Source organism: Taudactylus pleione, unplaced genomic scaffold (assembly GCF_031769625.1).
Source record: "Taudactylus pleione unplaced genomic scaffold, aTauple2 ptg000278l, whole genome shotgun sequence".
Lineage (NCBI taxonomy): Eukaryota > Metazoa > Chordata > Amphibia > Anura > Myobatrachidae > Taudactylus > Taudactylus pleione.
This window is the reverse complement of record NW_028284680.1, coordinates 4,038,513-4,064,227: the sequence shown is the minus strand read 5'-3', so window position 1 is coordinate 4,064,227 and position 25,715 is coordinate 4,038,513. Positions and strand designations below refer to the sequence as shown.

The window sequence follows — 25,715 nt, the reverse complement described above, 5'->3', positions numbered from 1 at the left end:
AGATTCTTCTGCAGCACTAGTTATATTTAGAGAAACTCATTAGGTGCAGCAGCCCCCATTCCCGATATTAGAGTTAAGTGATTGAAATCATGCTTGGTTTCCATGGACCATAAAAGCATTTGGGGGCCCTGGGAGAGAGCGGATATGTGTTTTGTTTACTGGTTTGCCGGCTAATTGCTATTCTGGGGATGCTAATTTGCTTTCTTGCGCTGCATATTTTTTAAGATGCTGCTTTTTATGCTTTGCTATGAGATTTTTTTTCTTTCTTTTTATTATCATTCTTTACTCTCGGCAGGTTTGTGTCGATGCGTATGAGCTGGACACGGTACAGTCCTTGTAATGAGCTGCAAGTAACACATCATACCGTCTGTCTGTCTGGATGACAATCTTCATCACTGGAGAACTAGTGAGTGTACCTTTGTGTTCTCCAGTGTTTTTGTGTATTTGGTATACAAGTTTAAGCAGAGTAAAAATACATGCAAAAATCTCTTAATTGTGCATAAATGAAAGAGTTGGTGAAACAAAATGATTTAAAGTTTCGAAGTAAAAATAAAATTTATGACACAGCATTTATGCTGACTAGATGCAAATGATAGTGTCTTTAAGCTCTTTTTAGAGTATGTAGAGGTGATTGATACACAGCATACTTTCATAAATGATCTGGAGAGTCGGGAACAACTACCAACGCCGGCTGGGTCTAATCCCACAAAGATTCTCTGATCCCTGGTGGTGGCAGTAAAGAATGTTTTGTTAGTCCTGCTAGAAGGTCCATTTGTGTCTAGCTGGGGGCTGCTGATATTGCAGCTTCCGCATGAGAAGATGTCTTCACTGTTATACTATGGAAAGCCGGTAGGGCCAAACAAGGTGGGAATTCTTTTTCTCTGATCTTTGCAGATATGTCCCGATCAGCTACCAACGCATAAAGTCTATGGATAGACTTACATTTTAATATTAAATTGAACCTGTCTGCAGATGTGTTTTGGAATGCACCGGAAATTAACTACTGTATTTTTGATCAGTCTGAGTATAATTATAGGCATTAAAAATTGCTGAAGGAATTACATTGGCGAGATATAGGTGGCAAACGCCTTTGCCATTTAGGTCCATAAGAGTTGGGTATATTTGCCACTTCCGCTGAGAGATGTCCCTAATACGTGCATTGGAGCACAGCAAATCATGGTAATCTAGTGTATTGTTTCATTTATTGCCTCTTGACACATTTAAAGTTATTCTAGTTACCAGAGGGTAGTGTAGATCCATCTCTTTCTTACTTGCATTCCCCTATACTTGTGGGGCCCCGGTGAGCCATTAGTAGAGGGTGAGGTCCCTGGTTTCTCCCCAGTCTGTACAGTGGAGATTATCACAAGTCCTTTCACTTGCAGATTCTTCGGTTTTTAATAACATTCCATTTTTGCTTCCATCCATGTGCTTAGCCCACCTCAGGGGGTCCCAACAATGGCCTGTGATATCATTAGGAGCGCACTGGAGTGCGGCGAGAGGCATTTTACATATTTTAGCCATAATTGCATAATAGCGGCTATGAGTTCACCTGCTAGACACATGAGATCAGGAGATAGATGTCCCTCAGTCCCCATGCGTTCCTAATACCTCCGGACAATTTCTTGTCTGGTTGGAAGCTCTGCCTTCTCGCTGTGCTGGGGAGACTAAAATGCAGAGGAATATATAGAATTTCAGCAAATTGGATGACTGGAAAATGTATGTTATTGGATCAAGGTGTACCGGAAAATCTTTCACAACCATTTGAAATGCATTTAAAATGATTGGCTATTTTCCAGCCAGTTGTTCAGTTTCATGTTGAAGTGGACGTAATAGGCAGATTGGCAGAGACTCGGTAAGTACTGTATTACCTGTGCATACCAATAACTCGTGTCTGCAGGTGGCCTCTATGCATGATGCAGTGATGTAATAACTCAGTCATCTATTCAGGACCTAATTAAATAACCAGCCTGCTAATTATTGGTGAAGTTGTGTCTGGTTAGTAACTAATATTTCAATTAACATCGTTTCATATCAGTAAATAAGAGCCCGCTATATTTAGCCCAGTAACTAGACTACTAATTATCTGAAGTGTAGGACCAGTAATTTGACAGTCGGGAAGCCGGCGTTCGGCATTTCGACCATCGGCTTACTGACTGCATCTAATGTCGGCCAAGCACCCAGCAGTAAGTGAAAGCCACTGCTATGCTGACCTCTGTGACACAGAAAGCTGTTTTAACATTGGTGGCTGATGATGATTCTGCCTATTAGTAGTAACACACACACTTTCCCCACTTGCAGCTACAATTTGTAATCCAATACCGTATTTACCACTTGTGCCCTACATGTCTTAGATTGTAAGCTCATTTGGGCAGGGTCATCACTGCCATCTTTTTTTCATGTGAAATATGTTGGTGCTTTATTAGCGATAATAGAAAGTAATTAGACAATCATTAATTGATTAGTTCTAAACTACTCCTTTATTGTATAATAAATATAATAATAAATTAAATATAATAAATTAAGCTTAAAATAATACATTTTGTTTACACTGCATGATTTCTATAGTGGGGTCTCTGAATGCGCTGCCCTTAAAGTAAAGCAACAAAACATAAGCGTAAGTAAAACAATTTTGCTTCAAGAAAGACACTGGGGGTCATTCAGACCCGGTCGCTAGCGCCGATGCGCTCGGACCGGGTCGATGGCCCCCCACAGAGCATGCGCACGACGGCGCCGTCGTGCGCATGCGTGAGACCCGCTACGACCGACAGCGCCGGTCGTAGCGGGTCTCGATCCAAAGGGGGCGAGCTGTCGATGTTGATTGACAGCTCGCCCTGTTTGGAAGGCGGGCCGGAGGGGTGGCAGCCCAATCGGAGGCGTTCCCATGGGAACGCCTACCGTTTGGGGGCGGCCCCACTGATATCACTAGTGATGTCATTGGAGAGCTTCCGGCTCTGACAGAGCCAGAAGCTCTCCGGGGCTTACGACAAGGGAGACCCTACCCTAGGGTCTCGTCGTAAGCCCCGATGGTCGCGATGGTCTCTGACCATCGCGACCATCACCGGAGCAGTCGTTAGAGATGTGGGTGTTAACCCACAGCCTAACGACCATAACAGAGGCGGGCGGTCAGGATGCAAGTGGCCGCCCAGTTTCTGAGCGAACGCTTGCATCCTCCGACCGCCTCTGAATGAGGCCCACTGTGTTTAACCAAATGATATTGTGTACAGTGCAAGTACTCCTCCTCCATACACTCTCCTCCAAGCACTCTCTCATCTCCTCCTCCACACACTCTCCTCCAAGCTCTCTCTCATCTCCTCCATACACTCTGCTCCAAGCTCTCTCTCATCTCCTCCTCCATAAACTCTCCTCCAAGCTCTCTCTGATCTCCTCCTCCATACACTCTCCTCCAAGCTCTCTCTCATCTCCTCCATACACTGCTCCAAGCTCTCTCTCATCTCCTCCTCCATACACTCTCCTCCAAGCTCTCTCTCATCTCCTCCTCCATACACTCTCCTCCAAGCTCTCTCTCATCTCCTCCATACACTCTGCTCCAAGCTCTCTCTCATCTCCTCCTCCATACACTCTCCTCCAAGTTCTCTCTGATCTCCTCCTCCATGTGCTCACTCTCTCATCTCCTCCTCCATACACTCTCATCCAAGCTCTCTTTCATCTCCTCCTCCATACACTATCCTCCAAGCTCTCTTGTCTCCTCCTCCATACACTCTGCTCCAAGCTCTCTCTCATCTCCTCCTCCATACACTCTCCTCTCTCTCATCTCCTCCTCCATACACTCTCCTCCAAGCTCTCTCTCATCTCCTCCTCCATACACTCTCCTCCAAGCTCTCTCTCATCTCCTCCTCCATACACTCTCCTCCAAGCTCTCTCTCATCTCCTCCTCCATACACTCTCCTCCAAGCTCTCTCTCATCTCCTCCTCCATGTGCTCACTCTCATCCAAGCTCTCTCTCATCTCCTCCTCCATGTGCTCACACTCTCATCTCCTCCTCCATACACTCTCATCCAAGCTCTCTCTCATCTCCTCCTCCATGTGCTCACACTCTCATCTCCTCCTCCATACACTCTCATCCAAGCTCTCTCTCATCTCCTCCTCCATGTGCTCACACTCTCATCTCCTCCTCCATACACTCTCATCCAAGCTCTCTCTCATCTCCTCCTCCATGTGCTCACACTCTCATCTCCTCCTCCATACACTCTCATCCAAGCTCTCTCTCATCTCCTCCTCCATGTGCTCACACTCTCATCTCCTCCTCCATACACTCTCATCCAAGCTCTCTCTCATCTCCTCCTCCATGTGCTCACTCTCTCATCTCCTCCATACACTCTCCTCCAAGCTCTCTCTCATCTCCTCCTCCATACACTCTCCTCCAAGCTCTCTCATCTCCTCCATGTGCTCACTCTCATCCAAGCTGTCTCTCATCTCCTCCTCCATGTCCTCACTCTCTCATCTCCTCCTCCATACACACTCATCCAAGCTCTCTCTTATCTCCTCCTCCATGTGCTCACTCTCCTCCAAGCTCTCTCTCTTCTCCTCCTCCATACACTCTCCTCCAAGCTCTCTCTCTTCTCCTCCATTCACTCTTTTCCTCTTCCATGCGCTCACTCTCTTCTCCTCCTCAAAGCGCAAACGCTCCTCGCTCCTTCTTCTCCTTGTTCTCTTCTACCCACCATCTTTTTACAGGCCCCACTCACTATTTCTATCTTCTAGCTTTATTGGGCAGCACAGACGGTGTAATGGTTAGCATTACTGCCTCACAGCACTGAGGTCGTGTGTTCAATTCCCACAATGGCTTGCGTGGGTTTCCTCCGGGTACTCAGGTTTCCTCCCACACTCCAAAAATATACTGGTAGGTTAATTGGCTCCTAACACAAATTAACCCTAGTGTGTATGTGTGTGTGTGCATGTAATAGGGATTATAGATTGTAAGCTCCACTGGGGCAGGGACTGATGTGAATGGTCAAATATTATCTGTAAAGCGCTGCGAAATATGTGTGCGCTATATAAATAACTGGTAATAAATAAATATTATATTTTTTTCAATCATATAGATCACCTTTCCCCAGCGCTCCTCTCCCAGCTCTCTCTCTCCTCTAACCAGTGCTCTTTTTTTTTTCTCCTCCCAGCAATTATACTTTCCCCATGCCTTGGACGTCTGTCCTCCACCAGCAGTCTATTTTTTTTTTAACCCATCTATTTATTTTTTTGTTTTTCTGCTCCTGCCACTTGCAGTACCCATCACTGGCTGTCTCGCTCCCTTCCACTCCTCCATATTATGGACAGTCACATCTTTACCTGCCTGGGCAAATCAAAAAGTTAGGAGCCGTAACATATCCTCTGCTGACTGTTGTCCAATCAGATGGCAGCAGGCTCTTCCGAGTCATCCTAAGCAAATGTTTAGTACCACAGCTATACCCCTTTCACACAGAGATTTAGACCTGGTATAATGCCAGGGAAACCTGTGTCCTTTATCTATGTGTGTGAAAGGGTCTACCCGTGTCCAAATTGCCAGGGCCTCGACCCTGGTAGCTACTAGTATTATCAACAAATCACCTGTGGTGTCAAAGGTGCGACCCGGGTCATGCCTAAAATGAGCTGATTGGCGGCTGTGGAGCAGTCACCTCCCACTTTGTGTGCCCAATATTCAGCTATAATAAGCAGGTAGTTAATAAGTTAGTTACTGGCTCACTTCTACTCCACTAGTGATCAAGTAATACAGTGATCTCATAACTAGTGGTTCATTGATATCTACTACATGAATGAGCTGCAGATGATTATTTAGTTGCTGGGTGATATTTTATTCTACAGGTTATAACCATGAATTCAGTTACTGGCTTTAGCTAAACACCTGAGAAGCATTTATTTGTTTCTTACTAGATTTGCTCAGTACAGTATACCTTAAGCTGGGTACACACCTATCCGATATATCTGCAGATAATGGTTGTTCATAAACACTGGACAACCATCATCTGTAATCTGGCCGGTGTGTGTGACCGAGCATATCCCTGTCATTATACAGATGTGTCCTGTATAACACATTATCCCGGTGTGTGTGTGTGACCGAGCATATTCCTGTCATTATACAGATGTGTCCTGTATAACACATTACCCCGGTGTGTGACAGAGCATATCCCTGTCATTATACAGATGTGTCCTGTATAACACATTACCCGGTGTGTGTGACAGAGCATATCCCTGTCATTATACAGATGTGTCCTGTATAACACATTACCCCGGTGTGTGTGACAGAGCATATCCCTGTCATTATACAGATGTGTCCTGTATAACACATTACCCCGGTGTGTGTGACAGAGCATATCCCTGTCATTATACAGATGTGTCCTGTATAACACATTACCCCGGTGTGTGTGACAGAGCATATCCCTGTCATTATACAGATGTGTCCTGTATAACACATTACCCCGGTGTGTGTGACGGAGCATATCCCTGTCATTATACAGATGTGTCCTGTATAACACATTACCCCGGGGTGTGTGTGACAGAGCATATCCCTGTCATTATACAGATGTGTCCTGTATAACACATTACCCCGGTGTGTGTGACAGAGCATATCCCTGTCATTATACAGATGTGTCCTGTATAACACATTACCCCGGTGTGTGTGTGACAGAGCATATCCCTGTCATTATACAGCTGTGTCCTGTATAACACATTACCCCGGTGTGTGTGTGACAGAGCATATCCCTGTCATTATACAGATGTGTCCTGTATAACACATTACCCCGGTGTGTGTGTGACAGAGCATATTCCTGTCATTATACAGATGTGTCCTGTATAACACATTACCCTGGTGTGTGTGTGACAGCATATCCCTGTCATTATACAGATGTGTCCTGTATAACACATTACCCTGGTGTGTGTGTGACAGCATATCCCTGTCATTATACAGATGTGTCCTGTATAACACATTACCCCGGTGTGTGTGACGGAGCATATCCCTGTCATTATACAGATGTGTCCTGTATAACACATTACCCCGGGGTGTGTGTGACAGAGCATATCCCTGTCATTATACAGATGTGTCCTGTATAACACATTACCCTGGTGTGTGTGACAGAGCATATCCCTGTCATTATACAGATGTGTCCTGTATAACACATTACCCCGGTTTTGTGTGACAGAGCATATTCCTGTCATTATACAGATGTGTCCTGTATAACACATTACCCCGGTGTGTGTGTGACCGAGGATATCCCTGTCATTATACAGATGTGTCCTGTATAACACATTACCCCGGTGTGTGTGTGACAGAGCATATCCCTGTCATTATACAGATGTGTCCTGTATAACACATTACCCCGGTGTGTGTGACAGAGCATATCCCTGTCATTATACAGATGTGTCCTGTATAACACATTACCCCCGTGTGTGTGACAGAGCATATCCCTGTCATTATACAGATGTGTCCTGTATAACACATTACCCTGGTGTATGAGAGCATATCCCTGTCATTATACAGATGTGTCCTGTATAACACATTACCCTGGTGTATGAGAGCATATCCCTGTCATTATACAGATGTGTCCTGTATAACACATTACCCTGGTGTATGAGAGCATATCCCTGTCATTATACAGATGTGGCATGGTCTAGCAGAGAACAAGTCCTGTTTTTGCAGCTATGGCAGAGAGAATACTGTGTGATCATGTCCATATAGCAGTTTATCTGTGCAATGTATAGATCTTATTTGCAGTGTAGCCCTGTAGATTGCAGGCAGTGTCCTTGATGTTTGGTTGGACAGGATTACTGTTTATTTTTCAGAGTAAGTGGCCGGGATTCCTGCTTTTGTGCTGGCCTCACTAACAGCTGCCGTCCAGCTGCTGGCATCCCCGCTGAGGGAGAGTGTTAAAACCTCTCAGGGGTCAGAGCTGTGGTATGTCGGTTACTATAGCAACCATCCAAAGGGCCACTTTCTCTGAACAATCCCCCTACTCAGCCCTGTCCTGCAGTTAGCTCAGCTAAAGGGTATGCAGCTCAGGAGGGGAGGCAAGGTTTGGAGGAGGGGGGAAGGAGACACTAAGGACATGCCTTAAAGACATAAGACTGAAGCTATATTCATTTCTTAACGGTCGTCATGGTAATTTGCTGTATATATATATATATATAAGTATATATATGAACAATCTTGTAGTACAGAAATATAGAAAAGATTGACACACACACACATATGTATACGATTATTTTCCCATGATGATTAATGTAGTATAGGATTGTGCATGAACTACATGCAGCTGTTTATGTCCTAGGTTGTGACTATTTTCCCTTGCTGTGACCCCCAGTAGTGCAGCCATAGAATGTATGCAGAGCTGAACTAGAGAATTGTGCTGGATGTGTAAGGATCAGTGATTGGCTGTACTTGTGCACAGACCGTAGTGAGCAGTGAGCGTCCCCTGTTAGCTAATCCTGGTCCCAGCCAGTGGGAACTGCTGGGATATAGCGTTCTGCCTTCTCATGAATGGCTGCTGTCAGCATGTGTGAGCAGAGGGTGCAATTTAACAGTCTTTGGCTATTATAGCAATTATTTCTGCTTGTACAGTTGAAATGAATTTATTTTAAAATTACATTTAATTATTACTGGTGAGAATGAGGTCAGTGATAACAGTGGTGATGCTTTATTGTGGATTAGTGCCTGTCATGTTCAGTGCTGCTAGTCCTTGTATCCATGGGTCTGTGCGGTGAGTCAGGGGGTTTCTGTGTCGGTCAGAACTTTTGGTGCTCCCGTGGTCACTGACATTAAGGGTAGTAAGTGCATCACTTCTCTAGAAGTGTGTTTGGTAGCTGGCTGCAGGGGTCAGGGTTTACCCTAATGTGTCAGGAAAGGTGTTGGGCAAGTTTATTTATATGCTGGATTATAGGAGTCGAGTCTGACATCTGATCCATGCCTTTTGCCACTAATAGAAGGTTCATCTTAGGAAAGCTAAACGGATCACAGAATATATATAACTTTTAGAAAATGTAGTGAAACAAATGAATATTAGTAAAGTTGTAGTCATAATTGACTGTGCTGGGCCTCAGTCGGGTCTGGACAGCACAGACGGTGTAATGGTTAGTATTACTGGCTCACAGCACTGAGGTGGCGGATTTGATTCCCACTACGGCTATAACTGCATGTAGTTTGTATGTTCTCCCTCTGCTTACATTGGTCTCCTCCGGGCGCTCCTGTTTCCTCCCACACTATAATAATATACTGGTAGGTTAATTGACTCCCAAGAAAGATTAATACAAGTGTATGACCATGTGATAGGGAACATAGGTTGTAAGCTCCACATGGGCAGTGACTGATGTGAATGGCCAGATGTTCTCTATAAAGCGCTGTGGAATATGTGTGCGCTATATGAATAATTGGTAATAAAATAATTGTTTTGAATATTTGTCCAGTGGGATTGCTAATTTGTTTTTGTTTTTTAGTATTGTAGTAATTTTATTTCATACTGTTATTTTCACTTGTCAGCCACATATGGCGGCTTTCCATCTCCACATTGCAGCTCTGTGAGTAAAAGTGGTTTTCTGGTCTATATGAGGAGCTTTCCATTAGGGAAGGGGAATTCAATTGATCACATACATTTTCCGTGTGGTAAGAATGGGATTTTACCGCAATTATTTTTTGGGGGGGCAATTCAATTACCCTCCATTTTTACCGCATGACAAAATCCTATTTTGGGCAAAAACACAGAGGATGCGTGATAAGTTCACTTACCTGCTCTACATTGCTTTATACAGTTGTTTACATGCTCTCCCCTTATCAACTGTGTTTGTGTGTTATGTTCTCGGTCTCCCCGTGCATACCATAGTTCGGGTAATCAGGTGCTCACTGACTGGATGTTAGCATGACTAAGACGAAAATGTAACGTGTCCATATTGCTTGCAGTAAAGCAGACGTAAAATCACCTTAATGACGAGAGGATTGTAGGCCATTGCTTATATCTGTAGGTCCATGATCTCCATTTACCATTGCCAGAGCCAGTCGTACATTGTCATTTTCTGGTTTGGTTACTGTCGGTAGCTGTCTGTAAATGGATGTTATAAGTGTAATTTGGTCATCTTTCTTTTTGAATGACAACTGAGCGCTAAGGCTCTTCATTTCCTCAAATAGATTCACAAACACTCATTATTAATCAGTTAGTTTACATTTAATATGTGGCAGATTTATCAAACGCAGATGGCAACTTTGCTTGGTTTGGAAAAACTGGAAGCAATGCACTGCCAATAACTTAGTATTTGCTCCATACCCCCTAATATGCTCTAGCACCCTGATATGTGATAACAGAGGCGCTGTATGTCATTGTTAGTGTTGGGAAGCCAGGCAATGCTCTGCCAATAACTTAGTATTTGCTCCATACCCCCTGATATGTGATAACAGAGGCGCTGTATGTCATTGTTAGTGTTGGGAAGCCAGGCAATGCTCTGCCAATAACTTAGTATTTGTTACATACCCCCTAATGTGATCTAACACCCTGATCTATGATAACAGAGGCGCTGTATGTCATTGTTAGTGTGTGGAAGCCAGGCAATGCTCTGCCAATAACTTAATATTTGCTCCATACCCCTAATATGCTCTAGCACCCTGTTATGTGATAAGAGGCGCTGTATGTCATTGTTAGTGTGTGGAAGCCAGGCAATGCTCTGCTATAACTTAGTATTTGCTCCATACCCGCTAATATGCTCTAGCACCCTGTTATGTGATAACAGAGGCGCTGTATGTCATTGTTAGTGTGTGGAAGCCAGGCGATGCTCTGCCAGTAACATAGTTTCTTCTTCTTACTTCATGACAGCCTTACCCTTGAGATTACATCCCTTTCCCCTAGATTTAGACAGGTATATAGGTACCTTCCTCCTAGCCCTCCTTAGGTTTTTCCTGTCTCTTAGAAGGAAGTGTAGAAGTTTTATTTTTTGAAAGCTAGAACCTACTTCATGGATTCCCATGAAAAATGCGCATCTGGTAGCCGCGATCTGGAGGAGGGTAGTACCCTTGGGTGAGGCTTAATCTAATGGGCTCCTGCGCGCGCCCGAGAGAGATCTGGTGTTTTCTCACGGTGGTCCGGCGGCTGATGTTTCTCCTTCGTGGAGAAGAACAGGGTTGTTTCCAGTGTTCCCCTGCTATTGTTGAATAGCCGCCAGCTAAACAGTCTTCCCCCACGTAGATGGTAGGCGGAAGTGCCGGTTCATAGTAGTGGCTGAGGATGGCTTGCGGTGGGCGGAAGTCCTGATGACGCGGCCGTCCCAGCATACCCGGCCGTACCCAGCGGGAGTTGCGGCAGGAGTTCACCCGAGGTCAAGGGGTGAGAGGACTTTAGTTGGCGCAGCGCACCGGAGAAGATGGAGTTGATTTGCACTCCAGTATACCTCGGATAAAAGCTATGGATAAAGAGCCTTCTCCCCAAACAACTATGAGTGCCCAAAAGAGGCAAGTCCTCATATAGAAGCCACTTTGGTGATGTTTACTAACTACACTCACTAACACTTGATAAAAAAAAAAGTGTTTTTGTTCTACAGTGTGTCTCCAGCTGTGACAGGAGCTTGGAAGAAAACTTGCAAGAAGAAGCATCTAACAAGTGTTTACTGTCAGGCCCTGGTATAATTTGTCCTCCACTAAGGATTCATTAGCCGGGGGCTAGGCAGAGTTGGAGGTAGGAGACAGGGTGGCAGAATAGGTCTTCCTCATAAGCTACTTGCAGATGTTGTCGAGACCTACTCCAAGGCGCAGAGTCTAATCCACTTGATGGTGTTCACCAGTGACCCCTCCAAGCGGGATATGGGTTTCGCTGCACCAAGTGAACAGGTCGCGGCCCCCGGAGTAGGAATCTGGGATTAGCAAGAAGACAAGGACACGAATGTACTGGAGGAACTCCACGATAAATGGTGAAGAATACTGCTTTAGTGGTTTAGTCGCTGAATAGCGATGGGTAACAGTGTGGCGGTTTTGATGACGTGTAATGGAGGTTTCTTGGTGACTGGGTATCAGACGCTGAATAGCGATGGGCGACAGCTCGAATGAACCAGACACTGAATAGCGATGTTAGCTGGTAAGGTATCCAGACGCTAAATAGTGATGGGAAACACAAAGGTTGCAACTAAGTGGAGAACACTAGGGAGTAGTGTAGAGCCTAGTACGCAGTCTCAGCAAATGAACACTAGAGAAGCGAAGTTGCACAGGCAACTTCCTGTTCCAGGAGTTGAACTAAATACCCTTAGGTAACTGGTCATTGGTTGAATGAGGCAGCTGATCGACCGCAGGCTTCCAGGGGAGGGTACTGGTCAGATGACACGAACCAACATGGCGGCGCCCATGTCCGCACCAGTGGCAACCAAGACGCGCACATGAGGATCCTAGCAGACCCTGGGGAGAATACTCAGCCACTACCGGTTCCTAGACTTTACATCTATACGCCTCAGAACACGCAGACGCCGGCATAGGGGTGAGTAGCGGCCGATCCCAATCCTCATCCTGACATTTGCCCTGCAGGGGATGAGCCTTTTTCTAGTAGCTGGGATGCTAAATTCTGTGATGATTGTCAGAAGGAATTGCTAGCAGACACAAGGTGCTTCCAGGAGAAGGGGAATTGGATGTCCAAGTTTTCCAGAAAATAGTGAAAAAATTTGGTCGTCCACAGATAGATTTGATGGCAACTCATCAGAACACATGTACCACATTTCTTTTGCAGATACCACCTACCGCAAACAAGTACACACGTTCTCTATACCATGGAAGTTCAAACTGTGATATGTGTTCTCAACGTTTACTATGATTCCTCGCATGCTAGGGAAAATCAGAGAAGAGAGGGTAGAGGTGATAATAGTGTTTCCTCTTTTTGGCCAAGAAGAGTGTGGTTCCCGACAGTAGTAAGGATGGCAGTGGAAGAGCCATGGACTTTACCATTCACGCCAGGTCTGTTATACCAAGGACCGTTGTTACATTCATATCTTCAAATTCTCCATTTGACGGCGTGGAAATTGAACGGGAACTACTAAGAAAGAAGGGAGTGTTTGAACAAGTGGTACTCTTTCTTGCTTGCAACAGAAACTGTATCTTTGGATATCTGTTATCGAATCCTGAAAACGGTTAATTTTTGGTCCGGATCAAGATTTGATGTGCTGAAGGCTAGTACACCGCACGTACTACAGTTTTTACATTATGGGTTTGACATAGGTCTAGCAACTTCAACCATTATGGTGCAAATAGCAGCATTAAGTATTTTGTTGGATAGGAGATTATCTGAAGAAAATAAATGTTCTGCCAAGCAATGAAAAGAGTACGACCTCAAGTGAGATCGAACTTGACACCGTGGGATTTGAACCTGATTTTGAATGCATTAACGAGGACTCTGGCCCTCATTCAGAGCCGGACGCTCTGAGCAGAGCGCACGCTCTGAATGAGGGCCGTCCTCCATAATTATGGAGCGTCCTCCTGGACGCTCGTATAGCTGTGGGTCACCACCCACAGCCTATATGAGCGTGCAGGTTGATGGCCGCGATGGTCTTGACCATCGCCACTGCGAGCCGGAGCCTGCGGTTGAGTTTTTCAACCGCAAGGCCCGGAGTGATTTTGGCTCTATCAGAGCCAAAATCACTCCCACTGACATCACTAGTGATGTCAGTGGGCCGGCTTCTGACGTTAGGCGTTCCCTTGGGAACGCCCCCGTCAGGGAGACACGCCCCCGGCCCGCCCACCAAAGGGGGCGTGCTGTCAATCAACATCGACAGCACGCCCCCTTTGATCAGACACAACGAGCGTAGGAAAGTCCTTCGCTCGTCACGTCTGGCGCATGCGCACGACGGAGCTCCCGCCGTCGTGCGCATGCGCAGTGCACAACATCGACCCACTTGCGAGCGGACAGCCGCTTGCGAGTGGGTCTGAATCAGGCCCTCTGTTCGAACCATTGCATGAAATTCCGATAAAACTACTGACTTGGAAAGTAGTTTTCCTTACCGCTATCACTTCAGCAAGAAGAATTGGTGAACGTCAAGCATTATGGGCAGAAGAGCCCTAATTGAATATTCTACCAGATAAAGTTGTCCTCTGGACAAATCCAAGTTTCTTGCCAAGAGTGGTATAAACTTTTCATCTAAATCAAGAAATCACTTTACCTGGTGCGGGGGATTTCTGTCTATCTAGACAGAGTTAAAGGATTTCGGAAGACTAAACATCTGTTTGTCCTGCACAGAGGTGCAAGGAAAGGTGGGGCACCCACGAAACAGACAATTGCAAGATGGATCAAACAATTAGTTACGTTTGTGTATGAAGGGACATAAAGCTACAGAAAATCTGAAAGCACACTCGCCCAGGGCAATGGCGGCTTCATGGGCAAAGGAAGCTGAAGTATCTGTGAAAGATATCTGTGGAGCAGCTCCCTGGTCATGTGTTCATACCTTCTCAAGGCACTGTGCTTTGGCTGTTGCAGAAGCCCACTTTAGAAGTCATGTCCTCAGAGGAGCAGTGGCTTGAATAAATTCAATCATTTAAGGATGATTTTTGCTATAGACTATTTGTTTCCCTCCCATATAGTTATGCTTTGGAATATCTCAAGAGTAATGGCTGCCATGAAGTAGGAAGAAGAAAACTGCAAATTATAACTTACCGATAGTTTTGTTTCTTCTAAATACTTCATGGCAGGCTATAAATTACCCTCCCTTATGTGTTTTTTCCCCCTATAGTTTAGGAGACATTCAAAAGACTGAGGAGGGAACCTATATACTGTACCCGGAGTGGACTGACCCTAAGGAGGGACAAACTTCCTGTCTCAGTCTAAGGGAAAGGGATGAAATCTCAGGGGTAAGGCTGACATGAAGTATTCAAAAAAACAAAATTATCGTTTAGTTATAATTCAGTTATTTGCTACATCCCCCCTTATATGCTCTTGCACCCTGATATGTGATAACAGAGGCGCTGTATGTCATTATTAGGTAGTGGAAGCCAGGCAATGCGCTGCCAATAACTTTAGTATTTTCTACATATCCCTAAAATGTTCTAGCACCCTGATATGTGATAACAACAGAGGTGCTGTATGTCATTGTTAGTGTATGGAAGCCAGGCAATGCTCTGCCAGTAACTTAGTATTTGCTATATTCCCCCTTATATGCTCTAGCACACCGATATGTGATAACAGGAGGCGCTGTGTGTTATTTTTAGTGTGTGGAAGCCAGGCGATGCTCTGCCAATAACTTAGTATTTGTTTCATACGAGTCATTCCACAACACATTAACACAGGGTTTCAACCTGACCGTTGGATAATGTAATGAAATTTGGTACAGGTTGAGTCTCCCATATCCAAAATACTTGGGACCAGGGGTATTTTGGATAACGGAATATTCTGTATTTTGGAATATTTGCATACCATAATGAATTATCTTGGGAATGGGACCGTGACATACACACGGAATGCATTTATATGTTATATACACCTTATATACACAGCCTGCAGGTTATTTTATACAATATGTTCAATCATTTTGTGGCTCAAGCAAAGTTTGTGTACAGAAATGAAATTCATTTATGTTTCATATACACCTTATACACACAGCCTGAAGGTAATTTTATACAATATTTGTAATAATTTTGTGCCTTAGACAAAGTTTGTGTACATTGAACCACCAAAAATCAAAGGTTTCATTATCTCAGTCATGCCAAAACTATTCCGTATTTCGGAATATTTAGATATGGGAGACTCAACCTGTATATCAATTGATTCTGTGGGTGTAAAGATAAATTCCAAATCTTAAGCTGGTAAGTAGACTGGTTTTGAAGTTATATACCTTTAAAGCTGCCATTTTTTTAACGAAAAATTTTGCTTTTAACAGCTCACCTAATTGAGAAAGAGAGTTGAGCAAGGTCTAATTTTAACCTTTTTTTATGGGCTTTCGTATGATCTATAACACAGCAGTATGTTTCTATGTACAATTTTTTTTTTTTTTTAAATCAAAATTTGGATTTTCTCAAAAAGCCATATTTTAACATGTTTGAAAATACTCCAAAAAAATAGTTCCTTCTGTTGTTAATAAATCCCCAGAGTATTATTTTGGGATCATAATGGGATCATCTGCTACATGAGTTTTTCACTAACAATCTAGGCCAGTTCTTTACTTTTTAATTTATTTCCTTAAACAATCCCTTTGATGTATATAATGTACAATTACACAGTACTTTAATACTAAAATATGTAAAACTGTTATGATTGTATGTCTCTCACACACTGTAAGAAGGCTTACTACAGATCATTACCATTTGGTGCTTCTGCTGTGGGTGGATGGTGCTACTTGATGGGTTGGAACTGGCTGAAGGCTTCGTTTGTTTTTAGTATTTCCATCTCAGAACTGGGTGTACGTTCCACCGGTTACCAGATTCACCTTACACAGAACGTTTACCATGGGGATCCATAAAACATCTGGCTTCCCTTGGTTTGGAAAAGATGGTGCTGTATGTTGTAATGTCACTTACACTTCGATGTTGTCATCTTTTCTCTAGAATAAATGCGAGCCACCATTTGTCTTCTCAGAGAGCGGTTACATACCCTCTATGGTCTTTATGGGACCATGGCGACTGCGCTGGTCGCTTAATCAGAGTTCAGGGTGCGGTGCAGCTACTTAGTTATCACAGCTGTCTTACTGTCCCGGCAGTGGCTGCAGATGGCAGGAGGGTTATTGGGGTCCAGCAGTTACTAGGGCAATGCACTACTGGGAAATAGTTCTCATGAGACTTTGCTGAGGAGTGAGAGGAGTATGTGCTGAGCTTTGACTGCAGGAGCCCATCACGTGCTCCTCTGACCTGTGGAGATCAGCAGCAGCCCCATGGGCTGTACCTTTTCCTCTCTGCCTGGCCGGGTGACTAAGGCTTCTTTTCTTCACCCAAACCTCACCTTTCCCTGGACCACTTGTAGTAAAAGGCGGGCCTATTCAACATAATTGAAGTGTCTTTCTAGTTCTACACGGAGTATCTTTCCACTTAAGTTTGCACGTCTGCGCAAAAGTGGGAGCAGGCTCTGTTTGTAGAGTTTTATCCCCAAACACATCTAAAGTGTAACGTGCATTTCTCTACTGAAGTTACCTGGAAAATATATTGTTTTGTTTATTTCCTCAGATGTGTAGTTCCTTTAATAAATACAATTTTCATGAATCACTCAAAAATGAAAGCTCTTATAGCAAGTTATCCCATCATCATCCCAAAATAGAACTTTGGGGATTTATTAACAAAAGTATGAAGAATTTTTCTAAGGGGTTTTTTTTTTAAATAAAAAAAAAAAATAAATTACTTTTTGAGAATCAAAATTTTGATTTGAAAATATTTTTTTTATTTTTATTGAAACATACTGCTGTGTTATATTATTTGAAAGCCCAGAAAAAAAAAAGAGTTTAAAATGAGACCTTTGTACAACTCTAGCTCAATTAGGTGAGCTGCAAAAGCTATTTAAATGTGTTAAACGCACATTGTTTGTTAAAAAATTGCAGTTTTAAAGGCATATAACGTCAAAGCCATTGTACTTATCAGCCTAAGATTTGGGGGATTTATTTATATTGGATAATGTAAAGTAGAATTTTTTTCAGAAATTGTGTTGATTTGATGCGGAATGACCCTAATATGTTCTAGCACCCTGATATGTAATAACAGAGGCGCTGTATGTCATTGTTAGTCTGTGGAATCCAGGCAATGCTCTGCCAATAACTTAGTATTTGTTACATACCCCCTAATGTGATCTAGCACCCTGATCTATGATAACAGAGGCGCTGTATGTCATTGTTAGTGTGTGGAAGCCAGGCAATGCTCTGCCAATAACTTAGTATTTGTTACATACCCCCTAATGTGATCTAGCACCCTGATCTATGATAACAGAGGCGCTGTATGTCATTGTTAGTGTGTGGAAGCCAGGCAATGCTCTGCCAATAACTTAGTAAGTCTTTGCTCCCCCATGTTTTTATTTTAGTTTCTGAGAAAATCTGAGATTATCTTCCCTGAGAGGTGAGACTACTGGCTGTGACCTTGTCATGTCACGTCTCTCATTTTATTGCATAGATCTTCCTTAATGAACGTGTGCTGAATATCAAGTTCTTTAACACTTTGCCGCCTTGGAGCAAACGCTGGTCCCACACACAGACCCGCCCAGGATTAAGCATTTAAAATAGGGAAGATTGTCACAGAGAATGTGGCTCTAATTCCACAGAACGGTGACAGCCGCCCTCTGCCAGCATCTGCTGCGCAATCTGTGATCACACACACACACTATTTATTGTCAATTAGATTTTTGCTGGTATTGTATTTACATAAAACAATGAAACAATTATTACAGCATTTGTGATCCAGATCTCCTGGCACAGTATTTTGCTTCTGTAGAGAATCATTGTAATTTCATTAGTCCTCGTCAGAGAGGATTGTCCGCTGTAAGAAATTGTAACTCAGAGGAAAACTGATAGTAAAGGAAGTGACCAGCTCACTAACTTATCATTCCTGCAATTCAGTCTCCTGCAGTAGTCCTGTGTATGGGAATATTTCCTGTGATTTCCATGACACAGGTTATTACAGCGTACTCCTCGCTTTCCCTACATCCCCTAAAATAATTACACGCATACCCTATTATTATTGGACAAATATATATTTTTTTAATTATCAGATGAGTCTGGGCAGTGTGAGTGTACAGGTCACCATGATTACAGGAGATGTCACTAGCACCGTTATGTCACAGTGACCTTTATATACTGAATCCACCTTACAGTATAGTTATCAGATGAGGCTGGGCAGTGAGAGTGTACAGGTCACGATGATTACAGGTGGTGTCACTAGCACCGTTATGTCACAGTGACCTTTATATACTGAATCCACCTTACAGTATAGTTATCAGATGAGGCTGGGCAGTGAGAGTGTACAGGTCACCATGATTACAGGTGGTGTCACTAGCACCGTTATGTCACAGTGACCTTTATATACTGAATCCACCTTACAGTATAGTTATCAGATGAGGCTGGGCAGTGTGAGTGTACAGGTCACCATGATTATAGGTGATGTCACTAGCACCGTTATGTCACAGTGACCTTTATATACTGAATCCACCTTACAGTATAATTAGATGAGGCTGGGCAGTGTGAGTGTACAGGTCACCATGATTATAGGTGATGTCACTAGCACCGTTATGTCACAGTGACCTTTATATACTGAATCCACCTTACAGTATAGTTATCAGATGTGGCTGGGCAGTGTGAGTGTACAGGTCACCATGATTACAGGTGGTGTTACTAGCACCGTTATGTCACAGTGACCTTTATATACTGAATACACCTTAAGTTACAGTCTAGTTATCAGATGAGGCTGGGCAGTGTGAGTGTACTGGTCACCATGATTATAGGTGGTGTCACTAGCACCGTTATGTCACAGTGACCTTTATATACTGAATCCACCTTACAGTATAGTTATCAGATGAGGCTGGGCAGTGTGAGTGTACAGGTCACGATGATTACAGGTGGTGTCACTAGCACCGTTATGTCACAGTGACCTTTATATACTGAATCCACCTTACAGTATAGTTATCAGATGAGGCTGGGCAGTGTGAGTGTACAGGTCACCATGATTATAGGTGATGTCACTAGCACCGTTATGTCACAGTGACCTTTATATACTGAATCCACCTTACAGTATAATTAGATGAGGCTGGGCAGTGAGAGTGTACAGGTCACCATGATTACAGGTGGTGTCACTAGCACCGTTATGTCACAGTGACCTTTATATACTGAATACACCTTAAGTTACAGTCTAGTTATCAGATGAGGCTGGGCAGTGTGAGTGTACAGGTCACCATGATTACAGGTGGTGTCACTAGCACCGTTATGTCAGTGATCTTTATATACGGTCTCTTATTAATCACATTTTTGTCCATCTGATTGCCACCTGTGTATTTATGGCTGTGTTAATGTAATTCTGCAACCAAAGCGTTTTAAGCTGCATTGTAACTACAGTATATCTTTACCTGAGTAAGACCACATGTATGTAATGCGTGTATTTAGGTGAATGGGATTCGTAAACATTCAACCGGACAGCATTGGCCTTTTCAGAGGTAATGATTCTCACCTCTTGACTTGACAAAAAATGAGGAATACTGTACATTCATTAACCTACTCCTAGTATATAGCCCCAGTGCCTGGTCACACGTCTTTCATTTTTGCAGCATGCTTTGTGTTCCATAGTTGTGTGTCTCAGCCTATTATTTAATCAGCTCTCAATCAGGATGTCACCACATAATATACACTTAATTGCTACTTTATCAGGTACACCTGCTTGTTAATGCAAATATCTATTCAGCCAATCATGTGGCAGCAACTTACTGCTTATAAGCATGCAGGTGTGGTCAAGAGGTGCAGCTGTTGTTCACACCATACACCAGTATGGGGAGGAAAAGTGATTGTGAAATGACTGTTAAAGACAGGGTTTTTTTTGAGTATCTCAGAAACTGCTGAGTATATGTGTATGTATGTATTGTGTATATACACGTATAAAAGCATTTTTCTGTATCATCGAATAGGAGATTAGCAGATTGATTAGGTTTCATTGCTAAACTAATTATATTCTGCCTCCACATCATTTTCATCTAGTTTAAAATGTATAGAGCAGCTGGTTTTATCATTCCTGCTTCCTGCAAAACTGGCCATAAAGTCCCCCCTAGGCCAAATAGATGACTCTAGTGCTTCCTTCGTCCAGATTTAGTGCTCACAGCTCCCCTCATATCAGTGATGCAACACTATTCATATTACAAGCTTAGGGCAGCCCGTTAATTGCTTGCAGTAAGGACATCCCATGTCAACATTTTTATTTTTGTCTCAGAACATGCTGCTCATTGAGATCGGTGGCTGCCAACTCAGACAACAGACGCCTTTCTCTTCTCACTGAAAGGGGGAGAGTGTTCCCAGCCGCCACTAATTCTTCATCCACTCACCTGGCACAATAGTCATCCAGACTGGATTCTTTCTAGATTAAAGGATTGCACTGAATTCCATATTTTACCAAAAGGTTACATTTGTGGACGCCCAACGCTGCTACCGCTTTTAGAACTGATCGGACTAATGAGTATTAAAAAGGGATTCTGGTTTGTCTAGAACATTAGGGTGAATTGCACCTTAATAAGGCTGACAGCAGAGGTCTGGGGATTTTAAAAGAATTAAGGGAAATAGAAGACAAACCGTAGTATCTCTACTGAAATCTGAGCTCTGTAAAGAGGTATTGGCACCATCATTGCAAATAGGTAAAATCAAGAACATTTTGATAACACAAATCTTTTAAATCTAAACAAAACAATACTGTGCGCTAATCACCCACACACACGGCCATTAGTTCATAGTCCAGTATGGTTCTGTTAGTGCTCCGTGTGTAATAGGCTTCTTGAAGCACCAAAACGTCTCTCTTCAGCCTCCACTTCCTGGTCAGATGATCTCCATGGACCATGCCAATCTCTAAATTAAATTGTGATGTAAAACCTGATTTTATTACAAAACACGTACCATATATTTAATACTGTGAAGTGTAGCACAGTACTGTTGCAGCATACACGATAGACTGATGACTGCAGTGATTCATTTTAAAAACCATGCCAAGGCTCTTTCTTTACCAGGACTTTGTCAGGAGGGGGTGGTTGGTGTTGTACACAGCCCACTGATACAGTAAGCTTTCAGCAGAAATAGGTATATGATAATTTATATAATAAGCAACAAAGTGTCTGTCTGTTTGTTTGTCCTTTATGTACGGCCAGAGTTGTGTACCTAGGCCCTCATTCAGAGCCGTACGCTCTGAGCAGAGCGCACGCTCTGAATGAGGGCCGGGCTCCATTTTCATGGAGCGTCCTCCTGGACGCTCGTATAGCTGTGGGTCACCACCCACAGGCTATACGAGTGTGCTTTGTGATGGCCGCGATGGTCGAGACCATCGCGACCATCGAAATTGCGAGCCGGAGCCTGCGGTTGAGGTTTTCAACCGCAAGCTCCGGAGTGATTTTGGCTCTATCAGAGCCAAAATCACTCCCACTGACATCACTAGTGATGTCAGTGGGCCGGCTTCTGACGGGAGGCGTTCCCGTGGGAACGCCCCCGTCAGGGAGGCACGCCCCCGGCATGCCCACCAAAGGGGCCGTGCTGTCAATCAACATTGACAGCACGCCCCCTTTGATCGGACACAACGAGCGAAGGACTTTCCTTCGCTCGTCGCGTCTGGCGCATGCGCACGACGGAGCTCCCTCCGTCGTGCGCATGCTCAGTGCATAACATCGACCCACTTGCGAGCGGACAACCGCTCGCGAGTGGGTCTGAATCAGGCCCCTATTTCCACCAAATTTGGTATGGTGGTGTAGTTTGACCAGGATTAAATTTTTTGCCTAGGTTTGAACTTTAGGGCCACACACTGTTACACAATCCCATAAAACTGGGACACACTTAAATTATACAGGTTCTGGGCCTGAGCGGCTGGCTTCATACACACAGTGTCACGCTCTGAGGCTCATGAACTGCTCAGCACTTGATACATTACTCTGGATACATTCAGACTGTAACAGACAGCATAATCAATCCACAACCATTGATCCTGGCAAAGCTTAGCATATGGAGATTACAAACAGCAGGGGAGATTGATCGCAACCATATAGTGCCTCAGTGGGCGTGCCCCCTTCTCTCCGGGAACGTGACTCCAGTCCCAGCATTCACCCCCTGATGGCAGCCCTGCTAGACATGGTTTTCAATGTTGGCCTGCAAAGGGATTTCAGGGGGTGAATTAGTTGCGGACGCGGTGATAAGGATCACTCAGAATCCCAATTACGGAAATCTGTGCATGAGCCTGACCCGTACTGCGATCCCGTACGAGGCCAGGATCTTCATCGGCTGAAGGAGATTTCCTGGCCTCTTTTATTCATATGTGGTGGCCGGCTCCATAGTCCAGCTGAAGGGATCACAGATGATCCGATGCTGCGTCCTTGGACATTGTTTGGATCAGTAATGCATGCATGAGGAGTAACGCCTCCTGCTTGTATTACCATATTACAGCTATCGCAGCTGCTAACATATTAGTAACTCCATCCTCTGCTGAATCACCCCCTCTGTTCTGCAGTGATTTCTGAAACTCAAGTTATTTGGTAGCTATACTAATTTCAGTTGTGTAAGTCAGTCTGCTCCTGATATTCCCCATTCCAAACGGTATGAGACTATGCTGCCTGCACTGTCACTTAATCCTAATATGCATTGTTATCCAGGTTATAGGTGAGGACAATGTACTCAGTCTGCTCCTGATATTCCCCATTCCAAACGGTATGAGAATACGCTGCCTGCACTGTCATGTGGTTGGAGGTTTGACATGTAGGGACGATGCCAAGTAGGATGCAAGTCGGCTATAATTGCTCTTGTTTTGCATCCACAAGCTTAAAATCTCAAATATTAGGCCATTTTAAAAGTGCCCCCAGTTCCCATAGTGAGCCTCACAGTGCCCCCAGTTCCCATTCCCATAGTGAGCCTCACAGTGCCCCCAGTTCCCATAGTGAGCCTCACAGTGCCCCCAGTTCCCATAGTGAGCCTCACACTGCCCCCAGTTCCCATAGTGAGCCTCACAGTGCCCTCAGTTCCCATAGTGAGCCTCACAGTGCCCTCAGTTCCCATAGTAAGCCTCACAGTGCCCTCAGTTCCCATAGTGAGCCTCACAGTGCCCCCAGTTCCCATAGTGAGCCTCATAGTGCCTCCAGTTCCCATAGTGAGCCTCACAGTGCCCCAGTTCTCATAGTGAGCCTCACAGTGCCCCCAGTTCCCATAGTGAGCCTCACACTGCCCCCAGTTCCCATAGTGAGCCTCACAATGCCCCCAGTTCCCATAGTGAGCCTCACAGTTCCCATAGTGAGCCTCACAGTGCCCCCAGTTCCCATAGTGAGCCTCAGTGCCCCCAGTTCCCATAGTGAGCCTCACAGTGCCCCCAGTTCCCATAGTGAGCCTTACAGTGCCCCCAGTTCCCATAGTGTGTCTCACAGTGGTCCCAGTTTCAACACTGTGCCCCCATTTGATGGTAAAAGGGCGATGATTCAGAGAGTAAGAGGTACTGGATGGGGGTGATAGGAAAGGTACTGAGAGGGACACAGACTGAGCTTGATGAGACGGGTGTTGAGATGTGTATGTGTTTTGGGGGATAAATGGTTATTTATGATGCAGACAGTATGAGGGGTACAGGTTAAATGGTACTGGGACAGGTACTAGGGGGACACTGGCTTGGGGAGATGAGCATTATAATGAATGGGGGGAAAGATAAGTAATGATGAGCCAGGGGGTGAGAGACTTACAGGTTGGGGCAGACAGACCAGTAACTGAATGAAATAGCTGCGGCAGGCTTATAGTGATTGGTGGAAGAGCCAGGGAGATGGAGGCACACAAGTGAGGATAATGCTGGGAGTACGTGTGATTATGCCGGATGGAGATAATACCAGAGATAACTGGTGATCATAAAACCTCTCCCATTTCGGATCCCCAGCAACATGAAGAAGCCCTGGATGGACAGTTTAATGCCAAAATCATGCACTTGCATAAACCCAAAGGCTAAATCTAGTATAACGGTGCTATAATGGGCACTACTGGGGAGTAGAGGGATCTAGGAGTCACACTCTCAGGTGACTTGTATGTAGGCAAGAAGGTTCAGAGGACATTTGAGGAAACACAACATCACAGAAATAGTGGTGGATAAGTGGAATAGCCCTCGTCAGAGGTGGTAGAGGCTAATGCTGTACAGCAACTTAAACATGATTGGGATAGGCATAAGGATATCCTTACAGAGAACTAAGGATCAAATGGGGTTTTAGGTTACTATATGGTTAAACTAGGGGCAGACTAGATGGGCCAAGTGGTTCTTATCTGCCTTCATATTATATGACCACTCACTACAACACACTGGTACCTGATAGGTATATAGCATAGGTGGCAATGTACAGTATGACACAATGCGTTTATCCCATTACTACACTCTTATCTGTCCTTTTACTTTCACCAGTTCAAAATCTTCAGAGATAAGTGTCCTTATAATTCATCCCACTGGTACCTCCAGCAGTCTGTACAGAGCAGGCTAGTTACATGCAGCAGGGAACTGCGCTCCCTCAGACTTGGGGCTCTGTGCTGTACTGTATATTAGAGAAGCTGTCAGCGTTGGTACCACCAGCAGTCTGTACAGAGCAGGCTAGTTACATGCAGCAGGGAACTGCACTCCCTCAGACTTGGGGCTCTGTGCTGTACTGTATATTAGAGAAGCTGACAGCGTTGGTACCACCAGCAGTCTGTACAGAGCAGGCTAGTTACATGTAGCAGGGGACTGCACTCCCTCAGACTTGGGGCTCTGTGCTGTACTGTATATTAGAGAAGCTGTCGGCGTTGGTACCTCCAGCAGCCTGTACAGAGCAGGCTAGTTACGTGCAGCAGGGGACTGCACTCCCTCAGACTTGGGGCTCTGTGCTGTACTGTATATATTAGAGAAGCTGTCAGCGTTGGTACCACCAGCAGCCTGTACAGAGCAGGCTAGTTACGTGCAGCAGGGGACTGCACTCCCTCAGACTTGGGGCTCTGTGCTGTACTGTATATATTAGAGAAGCTGTCAGCGTTGGTACCACCAGCAGCCTGTACAGAGCAGGCTAGTTACATGCAGCAGGAACTGCACTCCCTCAGACTTGGGGCTCTGTGCTGTACTGTATATTAGAGAAGCTGTCAGCGTT

General features: G+C 44.5%; 1 protein-coding gene across 10 annotated transcripts in view; it reads left to right on the top strand.

Moving 5' to 3' along the window:
- PKNOX2 (PBX/knotted 1 homeobox 2) overlaps positions 1-25,715 on the top strand; it is a 500,974-nt gene that overhangs the window by 174,106 nt on the left and 301,153 nt on the right. For 8 of the 10 annotated variants that reach the window (XM_088481784.1, XM_088481785.1, XM_088481790.1 and 5 more), the window contains exon 3: positions 296-406. The exons of the other annotated variants lie outside the window; for them this stretch is intronic. The gene's annotated coding sequence lies outside the window, so the exon portion shown is untranslated. The remainder of the gene's footprint in view (positions 1-295; positions 407-25,715) is intronic. 10 annotated transcript variants of the gene reach the window in all.